Raw genomic sequence first — 21590 nt, 5'->3', positions numbered from 1 at the left:
CTTTACTATTATTATTATTATTATTATTATTATTATTATTATTATTATTATTATTATTATTAAAAGTTGTTTGTTAAGCAAAAGTCAGTAAAGGTTTACATTCACAGTTCAAGTAGGCCAATTTGGCTGCCCAGCTGTTCTCTTACAGTTAAGTCTTTCACCCAAGTCTCTTTTTAGGAAATAATAAATTGCAATACCAAGCTTCACCACAAGATGCCACCAAGATGCCATTTTTAAGTCCCAAATTTTTCAAATTCTTTTTCCGATTTTTTTTTTTTGTAGATAAAAACAAAAGTCACCAATAGAAATAGGAAAATTTTTGGTCCCCAAGTTTCAGGAAAATATAAAGTTGTTCTTTTTAATGCTTTGATTCCCCTGGGTCACGGGTTGGCAACCCACGGCTCTGCACGTGTGGCTCTTTCAGCCTTCTACTGCGGCTCCCAGTCCTCCTCCTCCATTCGCAGAGAGAGAGAGACAGAGAGAGGCACTTGCACTTCCTTTCTCTCTCTCTCTCTCTTTCTCCGATCTTCTGCTCACCTAGCCAGCTGGCCTCACGCTGTTCTCCAACAAGCTGATAAGCTTATTGGGCAGGCTCTCTGCCCTTGCTGCATCTCCGCAGGAAGCAGGAAACTGCAGAAAGCAGAAAGAAGCAGCGCTCTCTCTCTCTATCTCTCTCTCTCACACACACATACACACACACACACACACACACACACACACTTTTACTTACTTAACACACACACACACACACACACACACACTTTTACTTACTTAGTGGGGGAAGAGGACTGGTAGACCAAGGGCAGGAGAGAACCAGCCCAATAAGAATGTGTGTCAGCTTGTCGAAGAACAGCGTGAGGCCAGCTGGCCAGGTGAGCAGAAGATCGGAGAGGGGGGGAGAGGAAAGAGAGAGGGGGGAGGAAGAGGAAAGAGAAAGAAAGAGAGAGAGGGAGAGGAAAGAGAGCGAGAGGAAAGAGAGAGAGAGAGAAAAGAGAGAGAGCAAGGGAGACGAAAGAGAGAGGGAGAGGAAACAGAGAGAAAGAGGGAGGGAGAGGAAAGAGAGAGGGAAAGAGAGAAAAAGAGAGAGGAAAGAGAGAGAGGGAGAGAGGGGGAGAGGGAGAGAGAGAGAGAATATGAATATATGTTGTCCTTTTAGTAAAGAATGTTTAATGAAATATTTTGATTTTTTTAATTAAGAGAAGAGGTATGGGGATAATTATGCTGTATTTAAAGATGGTAGATAAGCTACTAAAATTGTTTTCTCCTGTTGGGATGATGGAGAAAGGTTTTTTCCCTTTTTCTCTGGCATAAGAATTTGTTTTCTTTATAGTCGTTCATTGATTTCATAAATGCAACACACTATAGTTTTTTTATACATAGCATAAAGGTAAAAAAGGATATATGCAGTGTTATCCCAATGTTTTCTTTTCTGTGAGAAGTGGCTCTTTGAGTGTTTAATGTTGCCGACCCCTGCCCTGGATAGTCAGACGCCGCAGTTCTTAGAGGGTGGATAGAAATTCCCTTCCCTCTATCCTCACAGGGGGAACATACTTCAAACAGCCTTTACAGGAAAAGAAGGTACTTAGGATAAAAAGAAGATCAGATCTCACCCAGTTTCATCCACATTGCTTTCAAAGTGCTTGATAGTAGATTTGACTTTAGCTGTCTGCAGCCTAATGATGAGCCATATTGCTATGGACAGTCTTTTCTCTGCCAGTTTGGAGGGCTGCCCTGGATCGAGTGGAAGGGCTGCCACCCTCTCGCAATCAAGCGGGGGTCCCCTCCTTGCTTGTCACTCCTACAGGGCGACTTTCAACCCTTTCCAGGGTTCCCCATTGAAGGAAAAGCGGATGTGGAAGATGGAGTCGCCTTCCAAGCTTCCGCAGCAGCTGCGTCAGCAAACCGGAAGTCATATTCTGTACATTCTTTTACTTTGTGTTTTATATCCATCCTTTTATTTTTAAACAGTTTGGTTTTTTCTGTATAAGTCTTTGGGTGTAATAAATTTAAAAAATGAAAAAAGCACTAGGCTTAGGGCATTTAAACCTGGATTTTGGAATTCTGGAATCTAAATTCTGGTGCTAAACAAATATGCCAAAGTATTTTCCAAAAATGTTTCTACAAACATGTAAATATCAGGTTAACGTTTAACAACACATCTCTTCTCAGTCCTCACTTAAAATGATTATTGAGGACCAGGCTTTTCCATGGATCAGTTACACAACTCACAATATATCCCAGAACCAGGGTATACAATATTTGCATTTGCCCATACTCAGAAAAAGTCATGAGCAAAAGTTCACCAGAAAGACAGAGAGAGAGAGAGAGAGAGAGAGAGAGAGAGAGAGAGAGAGAGAGAGAGAGAGAGAGAGAGAGAGAGAGAGAGAGAAACCTCAAACCCTTTTTTATTGAAAATGAAAAGCATGATAAGTAAAACTAGGAGATAATACATAATTCAGCAGTTAGCAAGCTTTGATACAACATTATCAGTTTCTAAATGCTAAGCCTTAGCTTTCAGTCTAAACCCATGTCTATATATGTAGTTTGACCCTCTCTACAAGTACAGGCAGTAAGAAGCTGAGAAACGTCTTTTCTGTGTAGGTTTCTCCTAAAAGCCAACAAAGGCTTCTGCCTGAAGTACTATTTAAGCAAGATTCCCTGCTCTGCTTGTGCTTAAGTTAGAGCTTTTTCTATTACCAGTTTGTTACTAGAGAACTCCACACAGGTTACAAGTAATACCCCCCCAAAAGCCTCTTCGAGCTGTCCTTCCTGGAGAACTGACATGGTGGTCTAAGTGATGCCACAGCAAAATGGTGGGGGCTTTTCCCCCCACATGGTCTTTTGACAGCAGGATTGTTTTTTTAAATTAATTTTTACATTTATTATTTGCCCTCCCTCCAAATTTGATCTAAGGTACCATTTAGGCTTAGCGCAGCCTAAACGTTTAGGAACCTTTCTCCACTCTGAATCATATAGAATAGAGGAAATCCTTTTCTTATTGCAGCATATGCATTGTTACTGTTAATTCCTTAAATTCAGAAATCTGATTTTAAGAGAAAGATGCTTTCTCCAGATTGAACAATTACTTCACACCGTATCCATAAATATGGGGAGAAACTAAACTTATGAACAATGAGCCTCTGATGTGTTGCAAGTTCAGTTTAGAAAATCCTGCATTCTCTATATATTTCCAGCTCTCTCTTAACACGGAGCACCCATCTGTCAAATATCCCCAGGTAAGATTACAGACTTGTTGCCAGAAGTAGGTCCAGGTTGATCTGTCAGCTGCTACATGTTCTATGAAAAAGTATGCATCACCCTGGAAAAAGTAAAATCATACAAAAAAGGAAAAATAAACTAGAACATTTTGAAATTACATAAAAAATTGACACTGTAATCAAAATTCTTGTTATATAACTTCCTGGGGATCTTAAGCAATAATTAAATATAGAGACACAATGAAACTGGAATACAATTTATCCATTAATGATTTACAGGTGATTCAAGTTCTAGGAAAACTGAGAACTGGTCCTTTTTTTATTTAAGGATGTTGACTAAGTAGCTGAATCAGTTCAATATATTTCCTCATATCAAACTCAAAATTTCAATAATTTATTCTTTTATTTGTTTATATCCTTGCTTTATTATTTTTTACAAATAACTCTTAGTGACTTAGTGACTGGCCCAAAGTAACCCAGGTGGCTTTCATGGCCAAGACAGGACTGGAACTCAATACATCAAGATACGATGAAGGAAGCTGATTTATCTATTGTTAAATGAATAAAGAGATACACTTGACCATAAAGTCAAGCAACTCCTATTAAAGGACAAACAAGTTGTAAAGTATGTACAGTAACAACTTATATTTGGATAACCATCCTCTAACTCATTTGTGGTCTCAATTCTTTCCCCTCTAAAAATGCTACTTTTTATCGCAAATATCCAGTGAGGCTACATTCACTCTAGATACCACTATTATGAGAAAATACAAATTCCTTTCCAATAACTACTTATACAGATTCACAATTTTAATTATTCAACCGTTTTCCTTTTCTTCTATATTAAAAGGTATCAAATGTTTGAGCTTCTTTTTTTAAGGGAGTGTTCATTTTATTTGCCCTTCACCGCTTCTTCCTAAATTTATAGTATCCTTTTAAGATGCAGTCACCAAAATTTCAAAGGAATGATGGGGAGAATAAAATAAGCCTCGTATTATGACAAGCAGAAATGGTAGAAGGATAATGTTTTCAACTCATTTGTTTAATTAGTTTGTTTTTATCTAGGTGTAGAATTTGTGCGGACAGCCAATCACAGTTTAGGTCAAACGTATGCAGAAATATTAAAAATTCAAAAGGGTTCACAAAATTGTAAATTCACTGTATATTTTGAATTCAATTTTTATGTCATTCATCTCCCTTGCAAGGTGACTCTGCGTGGCTTACACATTATAAAACAAGTAAAAGATAATTAAAATATTAAAGTTACATAGATTAAAATATCATTAAAAACTGGACTAAGACTTCCGCTTCCAGTTGCGGTGACCGTAGTCATGTGAAAAGACTCATCTCTTCACTGGCCAATTTTCCTTCACTGGTACACCCTGAAGGGGGTTGAAAGTCACCCTGGAGAGGTGACCACCGAGGAGGAGGCTTGCTGGTGACTGCAGGAAGGTGGCAGCTTCTCCTGCGGCCAACGGAGCAAAGATCGGCCAGTAAAATCATCTAGCTGTACCAGCTGAAGTCAAAAGAACAACTAAGCATGAAGAAACAACTGCAGAGAAATCTGGGTAAGACTTTTCCTTCCCCAATCTATCCCCAACTATTTTCCCTGCAAAAAGTCTATTAGTTTAGATGACTTCCCTGCCCTAAGAAAGTGGCATTCATCTATTTGGGGGAAAAACACTTTGAATAAAATTACAGAACAGCATTTATTGGATTTTCAACTCTTTGGATATCAGGGAGCCCTGGAAAGATTTGTAATATAGAGCATTATTCTATTTACTATACCGGAGATAATTACTTCTTCCTCCTTCTTTCTTCCTTGTTCTCAACGAGATAAAAGTCCTTAACTTGGAAAGAAAAAACTTTCTATAGCTCACTTGTGGCGAAAAATATTACTGCAATTGCAATGTATTTTTGGTGCTTGAAGATAGACCTGACCTTCAAAAATTTATAAAAGGAAAAGATAAAGACTTGGAAACAGCTGTGGGTTGAATTTGTGATCTAGAAATTGTGGAGGCGGACGTTTATTGACTTTTAAAAAATATAGCTTCCACTAAAAAAAAACCCAAAAGTTTATTCTACTATGGAAATGGAAGAATTTCACCCACAGTTTGATTATGAGCTGATACTGGAAAGAATACTAGAAGCCACAGAGGATATGAAATTTATTTATTTTATTTATTTATTTTTAAAATTTATAAGTTGCCCCACTCCCGAAGGACTCTGGGCGGCTAACAATAAAAAACACATTAAAACATAACAAAACAACAATACAAAAACAATCGTCCAGGGGTAAGGTTTTATAAACCCCAGGCCTGCCGGAAAAGCCAGGTCTTAAGTAGCTTACGGAAGACCAACAGGGTGGGAGCGGTCCTAATCTCTGGGGGGAGCTGATTCCAAAGCGTGGGCGCCATCACAGAGAAGGCCCTCCTCCGTGGCCCCACCAAATGGCACTGCTTGGCCGACGGGGCCCGAAGGAGGCCCAGCCTGTGGGATCTAACCGGACGTAGGGAACTATGAGGTAGTAGGCGGTCTCGCAAATAGCCTGGCCCTGAGCCATATAGGGCTTTAAAGGTAATGACCAACACCTTGAATTGGACCCGGAGACCAATAGGCAACCAGTGCAGCTCACGGAGGATAGGTGTAACGTGGGTGTATCGAGGAGCACCCACTATCACTCGCGCGGCTGCATTCTGGACCAACTGTAGTCTCCGAATACTTTTCAAGGGTAGCCCCATGTAGAGCGCGTTGCAGTAGTCCAAACGTGAGGTGACAAGAGCATGAGTGACTGTAAGGAGAGCCTCCCGGTCCAGGTAGGGTCGCAACTGGTGCAACAGGCGAACTTGTGCAAAGGTCCTCCCAGCCACAGCCGTCAATTGATGTTCCAAATTCAGCTGTGGATCAAGGAGGACACCCAAGTTGCGAACCCGCTCCGAAGGGGGTATATTTTCCCCCGCAAGAGTCAACACTGGACAGTCGACATGATCCTTGGGAGGCAACATCCAAAGCCACTCGGTCTTGTCAGGATTGAGCCTGAGTCTGTTAACCCCCATCCAGACCCTCACGGCTTCGAGGCAACAGCCCATCACATCGGCCGCTTCACTGAGAGAGCTCGGGGAGGAGATATATAACTGGGTATCATCAGCATACTGATGAAACCTCACCCCGTGCTGTCTGATGATCTCACCCAGCGGCTTCATATAAATGTTAAATAGGAGGGGAGAGAGGACTGACCCCTGTGGCATGCCGCATTCAAGGGGCCTCAGGGTTGACCTCTGCCCTCCCACCAATACCGATTGCGACCGGCCAGAGAGGTAGGAGGAGAACCACTGTAAAACGGTGCCTCCCACTCCCACCCCTTCGAGTCGTTGCAAAAGGATACCATGATCGATGGTATCGAAAGCCGCTGAGAGGTCAAGTAGCACCAAGACAGAGGAATAACCTCTGTCTCAGGCCCGCCAGAGATCATCCATCAGCGCAACCAAAGCGGTTTCTGTGCTGAAGCCGGGCCTGAAGCCAGATTGAAAAGGGTCTAGATAATCCGCTTCATCCAGAGACCGTTGGAGCTGGAGCGCCACCACTCTCTCTACAATCTTCCCCACAAAGGGGAGATTGGAGACTGGACGGAAGTTATTTAAATCAGCCGGGTCCAGGGTAGGCTTCTTGAGCAGGGGCCTCACAACCGCCTCCTTCAGGGATTGTGGAAAAGACCCCTCCCTCAATGAAGCGTTAATCAACACCTGGAGCCAGCTTCGTGTCACCTCCTTGGCAGCCGAGACCAACCAGGAAGGACACGGGTCCAATAAACAAGTGGAGGCGCTCATTGCTCCTACCGCTCTGTCAGCATCCTCAGTGGTTACAGACTCAAATTCATCCCATAAAACTGAGCTAAGACCTGCCCCAGTCATCTCAAAAGGCCCTGCCCAATTGGAGTCTAGGTCTGTCCGAATCATGGATAAAAATAAAAAAAAATCATTTTGCAGAAGCACAAGCTGAGCCTCAAACTTCAAAAGACCAATCTATAGTCCAAGAAGAAGCCTACATGCAACAGTGTACACAACTTAATGAGATGGAAGAAGAATTTACTGATCAATTGAATTTTAGAAAAATTCTGGACCCAAAATCCCAGACTGAGACTTTAACTGATCACTCTATAAATTAACTAACCACAACAGAAGAGGATATTTTACAAGCCTATACACAAACTATGGAGAACTTTGAAGATAAAAGAATGACTGTAACTCAAATATGCCCACTTCTAAAAGCAACAGGAACTGACATCCAGATGAGATCTATTGAAAGCTATTGTTAAGATGTCCTATTTGAGCTCCAAGTAAAGCCAGAAAACAGGAACGCTAAACAACCAACAGCTTTATTCGCTATGTGGTAACAAAGTTAGCACTGGGAGTGACTTGCTCCCAGTGCCTTACATACAACAAACATACCCCACCCACACCAGACCCCACCCTTACCTGGCCCAGCCCCACTCAACAAGCCACCATTAGGGTGGAGTTAAAAGGATTCATCTGCCGAGTCCCTAGCCCCTCTCCCTCCAGACCACAGTGCCTTTATGCCTCATCTTCTGCTGCCGGTACACCAACAAGCCATGCAAGGCCATTTGCCAACAACACAGGCAAGGGAAAGGCCTTTCTTCTTGCCGTCTGGCTCCGCGGAGTACCTGGACATTGTTGGGCCCAGCGACGTGCTTTCTCAGGATGTCAGCAGTCTGGGAGAAAAGCAACCAGCCCCAACAGCAGCAAATGAAGCAGGGCACCTCCTGATGACGTCAGCAGGTCAGAAGGACAGCACTCAGCCCCAACAACAGCAAACAAAGCAGAGTGCCTCATGATGTTGTCAGCAGTTTAGGATGGCGGTCGGCCACAATGGCGCCAGGAGCAGTATTGCAGCAACAGTGATGACGGGGCCCTCGCCGGATGGTGAAGTGGCAAGCAGGCAACGGCTCCGACCATCCAGATGGGTAGGCCTCGCAGGGTCCAACATTCGGCTCCCCCTACCAAGGGTCCCCCTGGAAAGAAGCACAACAGGGTTAGTGGTCACATTCCTTTGTGGCTGGATCGGCAAGCGGCCTATCCGGTTTGTGGGGAAATTTCCTATGGTATCTATTGACCAGTCTGGGTGCAGACATGGCTCTGTCCCTTACCCAGGATGCTTCAGATAGGAGATACCCCTTCCAGAGAACAAGGTAATACATTTCACCCCTCCTCACCCATGAATCTAAGATTTCCTGGACCTCATATTGGCCTGGGGCAACAGGACCTGGGGCCTGCCCCTAGGACACTTCTCCCACTGACTTCAACAGGCTGATGTGGAACACCGGGTGCACCTTACCAAGGAACCTTGTCAATTGTAACTGCATTGCTACCGGGTTGATGACCTTGGCTATCCGAAAAGGGCCAATGTACTTTGGAGCTAGCTTCTTACATGGAACCTGGAGTCTTATATATTTTGTGGATAAATAAACTAAATCACCCACTTGGAATGGTTTCTGTGTCCTACGTTTTTTGTCCGCCTGGTTTTTGGCTACCTCCCCTTACTTTTGTTAAAGCCTTCTTCATCATACCCCATACCTCTCCCACATGGGCAAACCATTCATTGGCCTGATAGGGTTGGGACCCTTGAGGTCCACACTCTGGTATGGGAACAAAATCTCGACCATATACCACCTGAAAGGGGGTGAATCCAGTGCTGCTGTGCACGGCGTTATTGTATGCCACCTCTGCACCCAGTCCGTCTGCTGGTATGATACATAACTCCTCAGGTATCTCTCCACTGCGGCGTTGGCCTGTTCCGCCACCCCGTTGGTGCTGGGGTGGTATGCTGAACTGAGTCCTTGGGCGGAACCAAGGAACTGGACAAATTCGTGCCAAAACTGGGCTGTAAATTGCACCCCTTATCTGAGATGATACAACATGGTGCCCCATACAGCCGATAGATATGTGCCAGGAACATTTTAGCTAGCCTTTTTGCTGATGGTAACCCCTTGCAGGGGATAAAATGGGCCTGTTTGGAGAACAGGTCAACTACTGTCCATATCACCATATAACCCTGAACCTCCGGTAACTTCACAATAAAGTCCATTGCGAGATCTTGCCATGGCTGATCTGGGTCAGCCACAGACTGGAGCAACCCCATTGGTTCCCCAGGGTATGGTTTTGATTGAGCACAGATGTGACAGTTTTTCACGTGTGTTTCAATATCAAGTCTCATCCGGGGCCACCAGAATTGACGCCTGGCCAGATGCAACGTCTTCAGGAATCCAAAGTGACTTGCCTGTTTTGAATCATGGCATCGGTGACATACTTGGCTCCACATCTTCTGAGGAGCATACAGTTTGTTGCCATACCACGCCAAGCCATTGTCATGGTTCCGATTAATGAAACACAAGGCTTTAGGATAAACACATGTTTATCCTAAAGCCTTTATTACCAGTGTTACAAACTGACAGCACATCATGGAGGTTTATGCCAGAATCTGAATTCCTCTTGCTGGCATCTAACATTTCTTGCTAAACCCCTCCCTTATCTTGCAGTCACAAGTCACATCTTCCAATTAGCCCAGAGGGCAGAGATTCACTTCTGTTCCTTTTCTCTGGCTTTTGTTATTTCCCCTCCCTTTTCTCTGTCATCTGAATTAACTCTAAAAATACCAGACAGTTCTGCATATTTTGTCAAAGCAGGAATATTCAATATTAGCAGCGTTGACAGCCATGTCATTGGGTCAGCAACCCAGGATTGTCCAGTAACCATGCTTCCTGCAGGAGGGCTGTTCTTAAATCATCCTCAAACGACACCGTCCTTGAACATGAACTCAGTTTTGCATCTTCTTTACCATAAGGGGGCATGATCACCTGCACCACCTCCTCCCTCTTACTGTCATATTGTGGTAACCTAGATAGAGCATCTGCAAGGAAATTCCTCCCCCCCCCCGGCACATACTTAAGTTGAAAATGGAAGCGCTGAAAGTATTGTGCCCACCGTACATGCTTGGGTGATAAGCGTCTGGGCGTTTGAAGCACCTCCAAATTTTTATGGTCTGTCCATACTTTGAATGGGTGTTTCGCCCCCTCCAGTAGATGTCGCCAGGTAAACAGGGCCCAGCGTACTGCAAACGCCTCTTTTTCCCAAATCGCCCACCCTCTCTCAGTGTCTGTTAACTTCCAAGAGGTGTAAGCACAAGGTTGTAACTTTCCTTGGGTGTTTTGTTGGAGCAGCACTGCCCCCACAGCGACATCACTAGCATCGGCCTGTACAACGAACGGGCTTTCTGGATCAGGATGCAGTAATACAGGCTCCCATGCGAACAAGGCCTTCAATGACTCAAATGCCCACTGACAATCAGCTGTCCAAGCTAGGGGTTGTCCAGGCCGGGGCTTTGTTGCAGAGGATCGGGTCCGTAACAAGGGTGTTAGGGGCAATGCCACAGTCGCAAAAGAGGGGATAAATTGTCTGTAAAAATTGGCAAAGCCCAGAAAACTTTGTAATTGGTGATGCGTTCTCGGTGCCTGCTATTCCAGGACACTTCTCACCTTATTCAGGTCCATTTCCACCCCTGCTACTGAGATCCGGTAACCCAAGTAATCAAGGCGGGCTTGGTGAAATTCACATTTAGACAACTTAACAAACAATTGGGCTCGCAGCAGCTTGGCCAACACATCACCTACCAAGTGGATGTGTTCTTCCAAGGTTTGAGAGTAGATGAGAATATCATCTAGATACACTAGCACCTCGCAGTATAAGTGCTCATGCAATACCCTGTTAATGAGCTGCATGAATACCGCGGGGACTCCTTGTAGACCAAAGGGCATCACCCTGAACTGATAACTTCCTAATGGATAGTTGAAAGCTGTCTTCCACTCATCACGTTGCCTTATCCTGACCCTGTAATAAGCTTCACGGAGATCTAATTTCATGAAAATCCTCCCTTTGGCCAAATGAGCAAGAAGATCTTTCATAAGTGGTAGGGGGTACATGTGCTCCACACACACTGCGTTAATCCCGTGAAAGTCTACACGGAGCCGGAGACCCCCATCCTTCTTCTCCTAGAACAGAACTGGTGCTGCTATTCAGGAATGAGCCAGCTGTATAAATCCCCATGCTAAGTTCTTATCAATGTAATGCCTCAACTCTTGTAGCTCTAGCGGCGTCATAGGATAAATTCTGGGTTTTGGTAATTTAGCCCCCAGTAATATCTCAATTACACAATCAGTTGGGCAATGGGGTGGCAGGCTATCACACTCCTGTTCACTGAACACCCAGCAAGATCATTGTACACTGCTGGAAATTCAGGATCACCTTCTTCCTGTGCTGCCTTGAACCCCTCTGTTCCCTTCTCCATCTCGTCTGCCTCTGGTCGGGGCGGTTGAGAACCCACTCCAAGTCGTAGATGATGACACCCTTTAGCCCACCACATAGTCGGAATCCATTTGTCCAACCAGGCCAACTCCAGGATCACTGCCTCAGTCATAGATGGGACTACTATGAATCAGAGGGTTTCCCAATGTTTACCCATTTCCATCCTCACCGATTCCGTTACTAACGTGTTGGGTGTGGTACTCGCCAGAATGCCCTGTGATTGGGCTTGTTAAGGTGATTGGAATGGCAAAAGGAGTTATGGTTTGACTCACTATGGGGTCCTCTGCTGGGTCTCCATTGTCATACTCCTCCAGAACGGGTGTTGGTTCACTTGGGGACCGTTGGGGGGATCCGCCTTCCGCTTGGCGGGCAGCCCTTGACCTTTCCGTGGTCTTCCTTGGTGTAGCCCCTGGCTTACCGATGGTGGTTGGTGTGCTGGGCATTGCTGGAACTAGACATTCAGCTACCTGATGGCCTGGCCAGATGCACCTAAAACACCTAAACACAGCCCTGGGGGTGGGACTGGCAGCCGAGGTTTGTCTGCTGATGTCTTTTGGCCGCTCAACAACCTGCCGGGGGTTTAGCTGTTCGTCTGGTGTTCGCTGGAACTCCTATAAGCCCTCATCCAGCTCCGTCACTACCTGGAACCTCTCTGGGAGTCAGCACGGGATTCCCCTCACCATGCATGTCCAGCGTAATTCTTTGTCTAAGCCAGCCCGAAATTGGTGGACCAAAAGGCATTCTGGCCATGACCGAAGCCTCCTGGCTGCCCATTGGAATTCACATACGTACTCCCTTGCTGGCCTGCCTCGTTGCCATAACCTCAGCACCTCTGCCTCCGCTTGTTGCACCCGGGAGGGATCCTTGAACCTGGTCTTCAGGGCGTCCAGAAACAGGCCAATATTGGCCAACTCCCAAGCATGATCACTATATAAATCTGCAGCCCAGGCTGCTGCTTCCCCCTGTAAACTTGCCGTCACAGCCACCACCATCGCCCAATTGGATGGGTACAGCGTAGTGAAGTGATCCAGATGGCTAAGCACATAGCTCATAAATATAGTCACCGTCAAACGATACCATGATAGGAGGTGGGTTCCACAGCACCGCCTGAGGCCAAGAGGCTATTGCTTGTGCTCCATACTGAGCCCCATCCGGGGCCATAGTGTGACAGCTGTCAGGTCCCGTTCCCCATGGCCCTGAAGAACCTGGCAACGCCCCAGGCTGTCTGGAGGGGACTACAACCAGGGCCCCAGCCTGTTGGCCCTCCCAGTGGTACTGAGACTGCTCAACTGAACCAGGTCCCGCAGGAGGCCCCATCAGGGAAGGATGGCTGCTTGGTGTCAGTCTGAGCTTTGGGCTGGCTACATGGAACATGGAAGACTCTGCTGGCACCCCTAGCCCAGAGGCAACCCTAGGCCGCAGTGGTGGTGGTGTGAGGTAGCCCGTTTTCCCAAACTGGTCCCTGAGAACATCCAAGGTGTATTGTCCTGGAGTGGTGGAATAGCTCCACTCCTCATCCTCATCTTCAGTCACGCGTCTCTCTCGCCAACCACTCAACGCAGGCCTTGCACCTGCTACTTGCTGTCTCCTTCCCTCAGGGTGGTGCAGAGCAGGACTTAGCCACCACTCCCCTGACGAAGCTGTAGATGCTGGCTGCTGGGCCTCAGCTCCTGTATCCACAGGCCGCTATGCCTTTTCCTTAGGCTGCACCACCAGCTGGGCCTCCCTTGCCAATAATACAGATGTGACCTCAGGCTATCCTGTTGAGTCAAGTGACTCCTCCACTGGTGAGGCGCCTCGCGTCCCCTCTGCCATTCCTTCTCACTATCCGGAACTGAGGAGGGACCAATACAGGTTGTGAGGTTTAAGTTTCAGTGCTAACTTACTGTTAAGACATCCTATTTGAGCTCCAAGTAAAGGCAACGGCTCCAACCATCCGGATGGATAGCCTCGGAGTGTCTGACAGCTATGACAACCTGGATAATCAAGCTGTAGTCACAATATGGAATAAAATTGACTATATTGATCACATGATACTGGAAGAAGGGGAAGAGGATTTTGACCATACTGATTTGTTGATAAACACCAGTACTCAAATACTGAGATTTGTTGACATAGATGCGGCATTACGGAAACCAGCTTGGCACAGAAAAAAAGCCAGAGTCAGATTTAAAAATGTGATTTAAAATTTCACTTATTGGGTCAAAAAAGCTTTAGAGATTCGAACTGATTTGACAATGTAACTGAGTATATGAAAGTAGTAAGATGATAATTTGTGTAATAATATGTTCGTTTTAGATATGATAATTATTTTGGTTGAGATTTAAATTTTATTTGTATAGAAAATTACTTTGTAATAGCAGAAGAACTAGAGAGATTTATGATAAGAGAAGAAAGGGTATTAATTAATGATTTATTAAATTAAGAAATGAAATATAGGTGAAAATATTAGAATGTTATTGTTGGAATATTATGTGTGTTGTAGAAGGGATACCCGAAGTCTTATTAATATGTTTATTTAAGATTAATTGGAATATATTAAATGAAATTAATGGAGTTTAAAAGCAGGAGTGGGATTTACATAGATTTAATAGTAGTGATGATTGTTTGGACTGATCAAATTTTATGAAGAAATGAATTAAACTAAATTTGTTATATCATGTGAGGGAAATAGAGAGGGAAATTTTTAAGGTACTAACTTCAGCCATACATGTATGACTGTTTTTATATGATTAATTACCCTTTCACCACGGTGTTTTCTTGAGCTCTCTTATGTAAAAATTAAAAAACCAATAAAATGTGTTTGAAAAAAAAAACCTGGACTAAAACCGAAACTGAGAGAGCTAAGAGATGGACCCGAAGGGCATGAGGTCTTATCCCGTTAGCCACCTCCAGTAGTGAGCTGGTGTAGGAGTAGTAGAATGACGTTATTTTTCCTTTAAACAATAGAGTGGAGGCTTTGGTACCAAGTTCAAAAATATATACTTTATATCATAAAAATCAGCTTTGCAAGATAGTCCAGAAAAGAAGCACATCCAGAACTACTAGCTCTTTTTTTTCCCTGACCTGGAAAAATACGATCAGGCCATAGTATTATTATGGGTGCAGGATTGGATATTATTGAAGAATAGGAGACTATTAAGTCTGGAAGGTCATGATTTACAGATAGGATGGCATGTTATGTTATGGGATCAGAAATACAAGATACATAAATATTTTCGAAGGCATTACATCAAACAAGCTCTAATAGATGTATGGGTTAAAACTTGGCAACCAAATTATACACAAGTCCCCAGATGGATTTCAACGCTAGAAATGCATATACATCCAAAGTTCATACAATTAGGGAAAATTATAACATATAAAAAAGCAGTAAATGCTCCAACACTGGAAGTTTTTAAGAAGAGACTGGACAGCCACTTGTCCGAAATGGTGTAGGGTTTCCTGCCCGAGCAGGGGGTTGGACTAGATGACCTCCAAGGTCTCTTCCAACTTTACTACTATTACTATTACTAAAGGGGAATTGAAATCCAGGAAAAATCTTCAAGACGAAGGGATAGAATTAGAATGGTGGGCATATCTCCAATTACAGGCAAGATATTGGAAAGATAAAAAATGAGCTAGGCATAAAAATAGAGCCAACAGGGCTGGACAAAATATTATTAGGAACTGAAGACAAAATGATTTAAAAACTATATCATTATCTGTTAGACCAGGCAATGTATGAGGAACAGGTAAAAGAAACCATGTTAACGTGGAGCAGGGATCTTGATCTCAACTTTGATCTGCACATCTGGCAAGAATTATGGGTAAGAAGTAGGAAGCTCACTTTGGCCACCTCCTGCAAAGAAAATCTCTACAAAATGTTCTATAGGTGGCATCTCTCACCCACAACGTTAGCTAAAATGGGTCCAAATTTTTCATCTTTATGCTGGAAATGTAAATTGGCAATAGGAACCTATTACCATGTGTGGTGGGAGTGCTCAAAAGCTCCTATTTTTGGAATAAGATAAAAAAATGGCTGGAAGAAATATTAATGATGGAGATAGAGCTAAATCCAGAACTCTTCCTATTAAGCATAACTACACAGAAATACGATAAAGGGATATTTTATCTGATGTTACACATTTTCACAGCCGCTAGATTGGCGTATGCACAAAATTGGAGGAATAAAGAAACTCCAACAGAAGAAGAGGTTTTATACAAAATTTTATCGTGTGCTGATATGGATAGGCTCATAATGGAAATGAAGGACAAGACAGAGTCAGATTATTTTGAAATCTGGGACAAATTTTATTATTGGTGTGAATCAAGGGGGACTGTTCGGGTTATAAGCTAGTGTTAAGATAGAAATATATATAATTGTGCGTTAATATATAGAGAAATAAATTAGATATTATATTGTACAGAAAAATATGTATGTATATATAGAGATTAAGAACTATATGTATGAAGAGGAACAAATTGTTAGAAATACGTATACTGGAATGTTATGTTATGTCCATTTTTGTTTTAACTGTATTATAAATAAAAAACTTTAAACTGTTTCTTCCTTTTAACTGCTAGTGGGGGTGTGAACTGATTGGATGGGAGCTTGGCTGTGTTCTGATTGGGTGGAGGTGTGTTCTGATTGATTAGGGGCTTGGCTGTGCTCTGATTGGATGGGGGAGTGTTCTGTTTGGGTGGGGGCTTTGTTGTGCTCGGGTTAGTCTGAGTTGCAGGGGGATTAAGGATGGTGAGCTGCATTGCTGTTGTTTGGCTTCGCGTTCGTGGTCGTGCCTCATCTTCATGGTGGGTGTCAGTTTGCTTCATGTATAGATTGGAGAGGTTTAAAGTGGCTAATGATGCAGCTGTGGTCTGGCTTCTGGTTTGTGGTCGTGCCACATGATCAGTGTGGGTTTGGGTTGCTTTTTCCCATGAGTGAAAGCCAAAGACATTTTTTACAAAACTACAAATTGAACTTCAGACTCAAACTGATCAACCTATAACCCAAAAAATAACAGAAGATGAACAATTTAACATTAAAGAAGACTTCATACAATATGCACAAGCAGCTTAGAATTTTGATGTAACTCCAAAAGCAGAGAACATAGATATTTTATATAATCAAACAACAACAACACCAGATATGACTCTGTATTCTACTCAGTTGAAATCGCAAGAAGAAGGAGAGGACCAGACTACTGAACTGACTATAAATACCCTAAACCAGACATGCCAAACACAAGGCCTGGGGGCTGGATGCGGCCCTCGAAGTGGTTTCATGTGGCCCGCGAAGCCATCCTGGAAACAGTGAGGGAACGGCCCCCGCTGTCTTGGCCCTGGCCCAGGCTGGCCGGGAGCTAATGTACAATTTTGTGGTTGCCATCTATGCTGAAACACATTCAGTCTTAGCTCCACAAGGCCATTTGGAAACAGCAAAGAACCAGCCCCTCCCGTGTCAGCCCCACCCAGGTTGCGTGCTGGGGAGGTGTCCTTTGTGAGGAATGAAGAAATGCACCATCGCCTGGAAGTGCCTCGCCTATTTCACATATCTGGCTTGATGGGCTCTGGGGGAGGGGTTTTGGCAGGCAGCGAGGCACTCTCCTCACAGCACCGAGAGATTGAGCCGGGAAGTGCAAAGCTCGCCAGCTTAGCACCTTGCTGCCTGATGAAACTGGGCAGGCTGGGGGCTAGGCAGCATTGCACTTCTCATCAGATTTGCGCCACCTGGCTCAGCTCTTGGTGCCCTGCTGCCTGCCAAAATCGGGCAGGCTGGGGACTGGGTGGCATCACGCTTCTTTTTGGGTTTGTGCCATCCAATTCAGCCTCTTGGCGCTGTGAAGAAAGCGCCCCGCTGCCTGCTGAAACTGGGCAGACTGGGGGCTGGGCAGCATCACGCTTCTTTTCAGATTCATGCCGCCTGGCTCAGCCTCTTGGCGCTGAGAGGAGAGCGCCTTGCTGCCTGCCGAAAACGGGCAGGCTGGGGGCTGGGTAGCATTGTGCAGGTAACATTGACTCTCACTCTGCTCATGGTATCCCCTCCCCCAGAGCCCACCAAGCCAGATATGTGAAGTAGGTGAGGGCCACATGCTGGCCACTTCTAGGCGATGGTGCACTCCTCATGAAGGGTGACACCTCCCCAGCTGCATTTCTTGCCTGTTTTTCTCCCTCCCTCATCTCAAATATTTCCCCACCATTCTGTACTTAGGAAGGAAGAAGGAAAGAAGGAGAGGGAGGGTCTGAGAGAAGTCCTGCCTTAGTCCTGCCCTGCTGCCCTTTTACCATCCCCTTGACCCCTCCTCCTGGCCTATCATGGGGGTCTCTCATCTTATTGCTAAGGAAGCTTTGGATACAAAACCGGGTTTCCTCCCATGGAGAGGGAATGGGCCTCCCTCTGACATTGCCCTCGTACCCATCATGAGCAACCTGGCTAAGGAGAGCAAGCACAGCAGCAGCAGCCTTGAACAGAAGGTAAGTGCAGCTGGGTGCCCCCTTGGGGAAGTGGGGTTAGGCTTGGTGCTGCGGGTGCTCAAGGGCCATGCTGGGCATTTGACCTCTGCTGCCCAGGGCTCTGGGCAGCCCGCACCACCATCCAGTCCCCCCCCCGCATGGCCTGAGAGGAACAATGAGACTCCTCCAGTGGACCATGCCTTGGCACTTACCCTGGTCCCACCCCCTTCTGCCAGAGACCCTCAGATCTGTCCCACTTCTGCCCAGGCCCCCACAGGCACCCTTGACGCGAATGATATAGAGCTGGCCATGCCCACCCAGTAAGCCACACCCACTCAATCCATGCCCACTCAATAGGCCGCACCCACCCTGGCCACACCCACCCTGCCCCCTGAGGGCAACCACAATGCTGAAGCGGCCCTCAATGAAATTGAGTTTGACACCCCTGTTATAAATATTCAATGATATTAAAAATGGTCCTCATATTATCTCTTAGTTGTCTTTTTGGCAGAAAGCCAGATTGGTCTTCATGAATATATGCCTGTAACATCTTTATTTTTTTTTTTTGCCAAAATTGCAGCAAAAAGTTTATAGTCTGTTTAATAATGAAGTTGGCCTATAATTCTTTGTAGCATCTTGTCCCTCCTTTAGTTATAACACAATATTGGCTTCTTTCCATGTTTGAGGTATCATTCCCTCATGTAATATATCATTCATTTTATCCTCTAGTGTAGTGGTGGCAAACCTATGGCACACATGCCAGAGGCGGCACACAGAGCCCTCTCTGTGGGCATGCACGCCATTGCCCCAGCCCTGCCTCCCCCTGCGGCCCCCTCCTCATAAGCAGCCCTCCCGGAGGAGAGTTGCCCCTGGGCACAGCCAAGGACATGGCAGCCAGGCAGCAGGGATAGGATTCCGCCCTCGAACCCCATCACACAGATTATGCTGTGGGATACAAGCAGAGGGCTTGGCCTCTTTGGCACTGCAGGGCCATCTGGGCGATCTGTGGTGGGTCATGCAGGTGGTAGGTGGCCCTGAGGGTGGGAGGGGGTAGGTGGGGCAGGGGCAGAGTGGGATTGGGGGATGGAATGGTTTTTGGGCACTCGGTGTCTAAAAGGTTCGCCATCACTGCTCTAGTGGCTAAAGAGGTTTCTCTTCAAAGCACTTATAATATTGGCTTGCAAGGCCATCTGGTTCTGGAGTTTTGCGGGATTTCATTTTTTTTAATGGCTTCTGATATTTCAAAGGCAGTTATTGGATCATTTATAAGTTGCATCTGAGTTTGTGATAGCTTAGGCAACTGTTGTCTTAAAAGATATTCATCTATTTTAGACATATCTAACTCCTGTTTTTTATACAAATTGGAGTAAAAATTATGAAAAGACTTTTTAACAAGCTCATTATCTGTTATTACCTTATTACCTTTGCAAATTTTCTCAATCATTTTCTTTTCCCTTTTCTTCCTTAGTTTGTATGGCAACCATCTTCCTGGTTTACTTGCAAACTCAAAGTGTTTTTGTTTCACGTACCATAGTTCAATTTTGTTTCTATTGAACTGTTAACATAGACAATTGTTGCTGTAACAGTTTAATTTAATGTGAAATTTTAGGATCCATAAATGTCTTTTGCAGTTTGATTTCTTTCTGTCTAATTTTGTCCAATATCTTTTGCGTCTTTTCCTGAGATTTTTTCTTCTCTAAGGGATTCTACTGTATAAAATAACTCTGCATAACAACTTTACTAGCATCACACACAGTCGGTAAGGTTATCCCTTTACCTAAATTATTACCAAAATGCTCATTTAATTTCTTTTTACAATCTTTTACAACGCTCTTTGGCTGCACCGAGGGCCCCGGATGGCAGTGCTGGCTTCCGGGGCTCTTGACCTTCCAGAGGGCTTGCTGGAGGATGAGGTTGGATGGGAGGCCAAGTGTGCAGGAGCCACGGCATGGCGCTATCCTGGCCCTATGACCTGCCTCGCCTTGCTGGCGTGTACAAAGAACATATTGAGTATGTGTTGGCTGACAATGTCCAGCAGCAGCCACAGCCTGCTGTGACCATTGGGCCAGCCCTCCAAGCAGCAGGCTCAGTGGCGGCACCAGTAGTAGGTGGAGGCAGAGGTGCAGGCAGTGGGAGGTATGCTAACCGGCCCGCTGGACGCACCTGCTTTGTTGTAGTTTTTGTCTTTGCAGCCGCCAGGCTCATTCAGTGAGCTGGACTGCATCCCTTCCCGTGTGCTTCTGCCTCCACCTGCTGCCAGTGCTACTACCACACTTGCTTCTAGGAGACCAGAGGCAGAGGCACAGGGGGCCTTGCAAAGACAGAAGGTGGGATGTAGCAGACTCATCCAGCGGGCCAGATTGCGTGCTTCTCACACCCCCATGCTTTTGCCTCTGCCTGCTGCTGCTGCGTCTGCTACTTGGAGGGCCAGCCTGGTTGTCATAGTGGGCTGCAGAACCCCAGAGTGCTCTGGCTGAGGGGCTGGCAGGCTGCGGCTGTTGGTGGACATCTATGGCCCCCTCATGCTCGCCTCCCCTGGGGCGCCCAGCTGGGCTGGGGTGGGCTAGGGCCGGGGCGGCAGGGGCTGATCCCTCACTGTCTCTGGGGTGACCTCACGGGCCAAATCTGAGCCCATCGTGGGCTGGATCCGGCCTGTGGACCTTGTGTTTGACATATCTGTGTTAGCGAGAAATCTACTCATGCTCATTGTTGGTAGTTAGCTATTGGCACAAGCAATAGGAAATGCCATAATTCGATTCTCTATACATTCAGAAACTCAGTAGTGGTCCCTTCATCTATTTGCTATTATAAATGGACATAAAGCATCACTTGTGGGTGCTGCAAAGATGGATTCTAAGATTATGTTTATTTTAATCTGAGTCTAGCCAGGTGAAGTCAAGTTTCTAAGTGTAATTCACAATTTGTTCTGCAGCAGTAAACAGAACTGACTGTACTAGGAATTTAAACAGAATCTGATCTTTTTATCTGTGTTTTATAGGGAAAGGAGTAAATATTCCATGAAACCAAACACAGATTATCTTGATATCATCTAGCTTTTATAAAGAATCAACATAAAAGTATCATCAAATAAAAGTTAATCAATAACTTTTGACTTCACCATTCAACAAAACATGGATCCTTAGTGCAGACTCTGTTTATTTCACATAATTTTTATTTACAGTTCACATCAAATTACAAATCATGTTTGTCTGCAGGCAGTGATCCATCACCCCAAAAATAAATAAAATAAAAATATCCAACATTATTGGCTCTGTTATGGTGCCAAAACATGGATCCAACAGAATATTCCCACAACTGAATATTCCCAGCTTTTTGCATGAACCAACCAACCAATGGTTGCATTAGAATCAAGAATCTGAGGATTTTTGGCATCATTAAAGTCAGTAATTTTATTGAATTTCCAGACCATTTTAAGTATACTATGGGTAACAACAGTGCAGCTATACCTTGAAATGAGATATTGTTTTTAACAATACAAACTAAAACTAATACATTTTAGATATTAAAATTTTAAATCTAAAGTCTAAACAGCAATAATATTAAT

General features: G+C 44.8%; 1 pseudogene; it reads right to left on the bottom strand.

Moving 5' to 3' along the window:
• Positions 1-3067: 3067 nt before the first annotated feature.
• The window catches only part of LOC120311925, a 43069-nt pseudogene continuing 24546 nt past the window's right edge, over positions 3068-21590 (bottom strand).

This window comes from Crotalus tigris, unplaced genomic scaffold, assembly GCF_016545835.1.
Source record: "Crotalus tigris isolate CLP2741 ecotype Arizona unplaced genomic scaffold, ASM1654583v1 scf7180000018397.210595, whole genome shotgun sequence".
In the NCBI taxonomy this organism is placed as follows: Eukaryota; Metazoa; Chordata; class Lepidosauria; order Squamata; family Viperidae; genus Crotalus; species Crotalus tigris.
The sequence above is the reverse complement of the archived record's forward strand: the minus strand, read 5'-3'. Positions and strand labels throughout refer to the sequence as shown.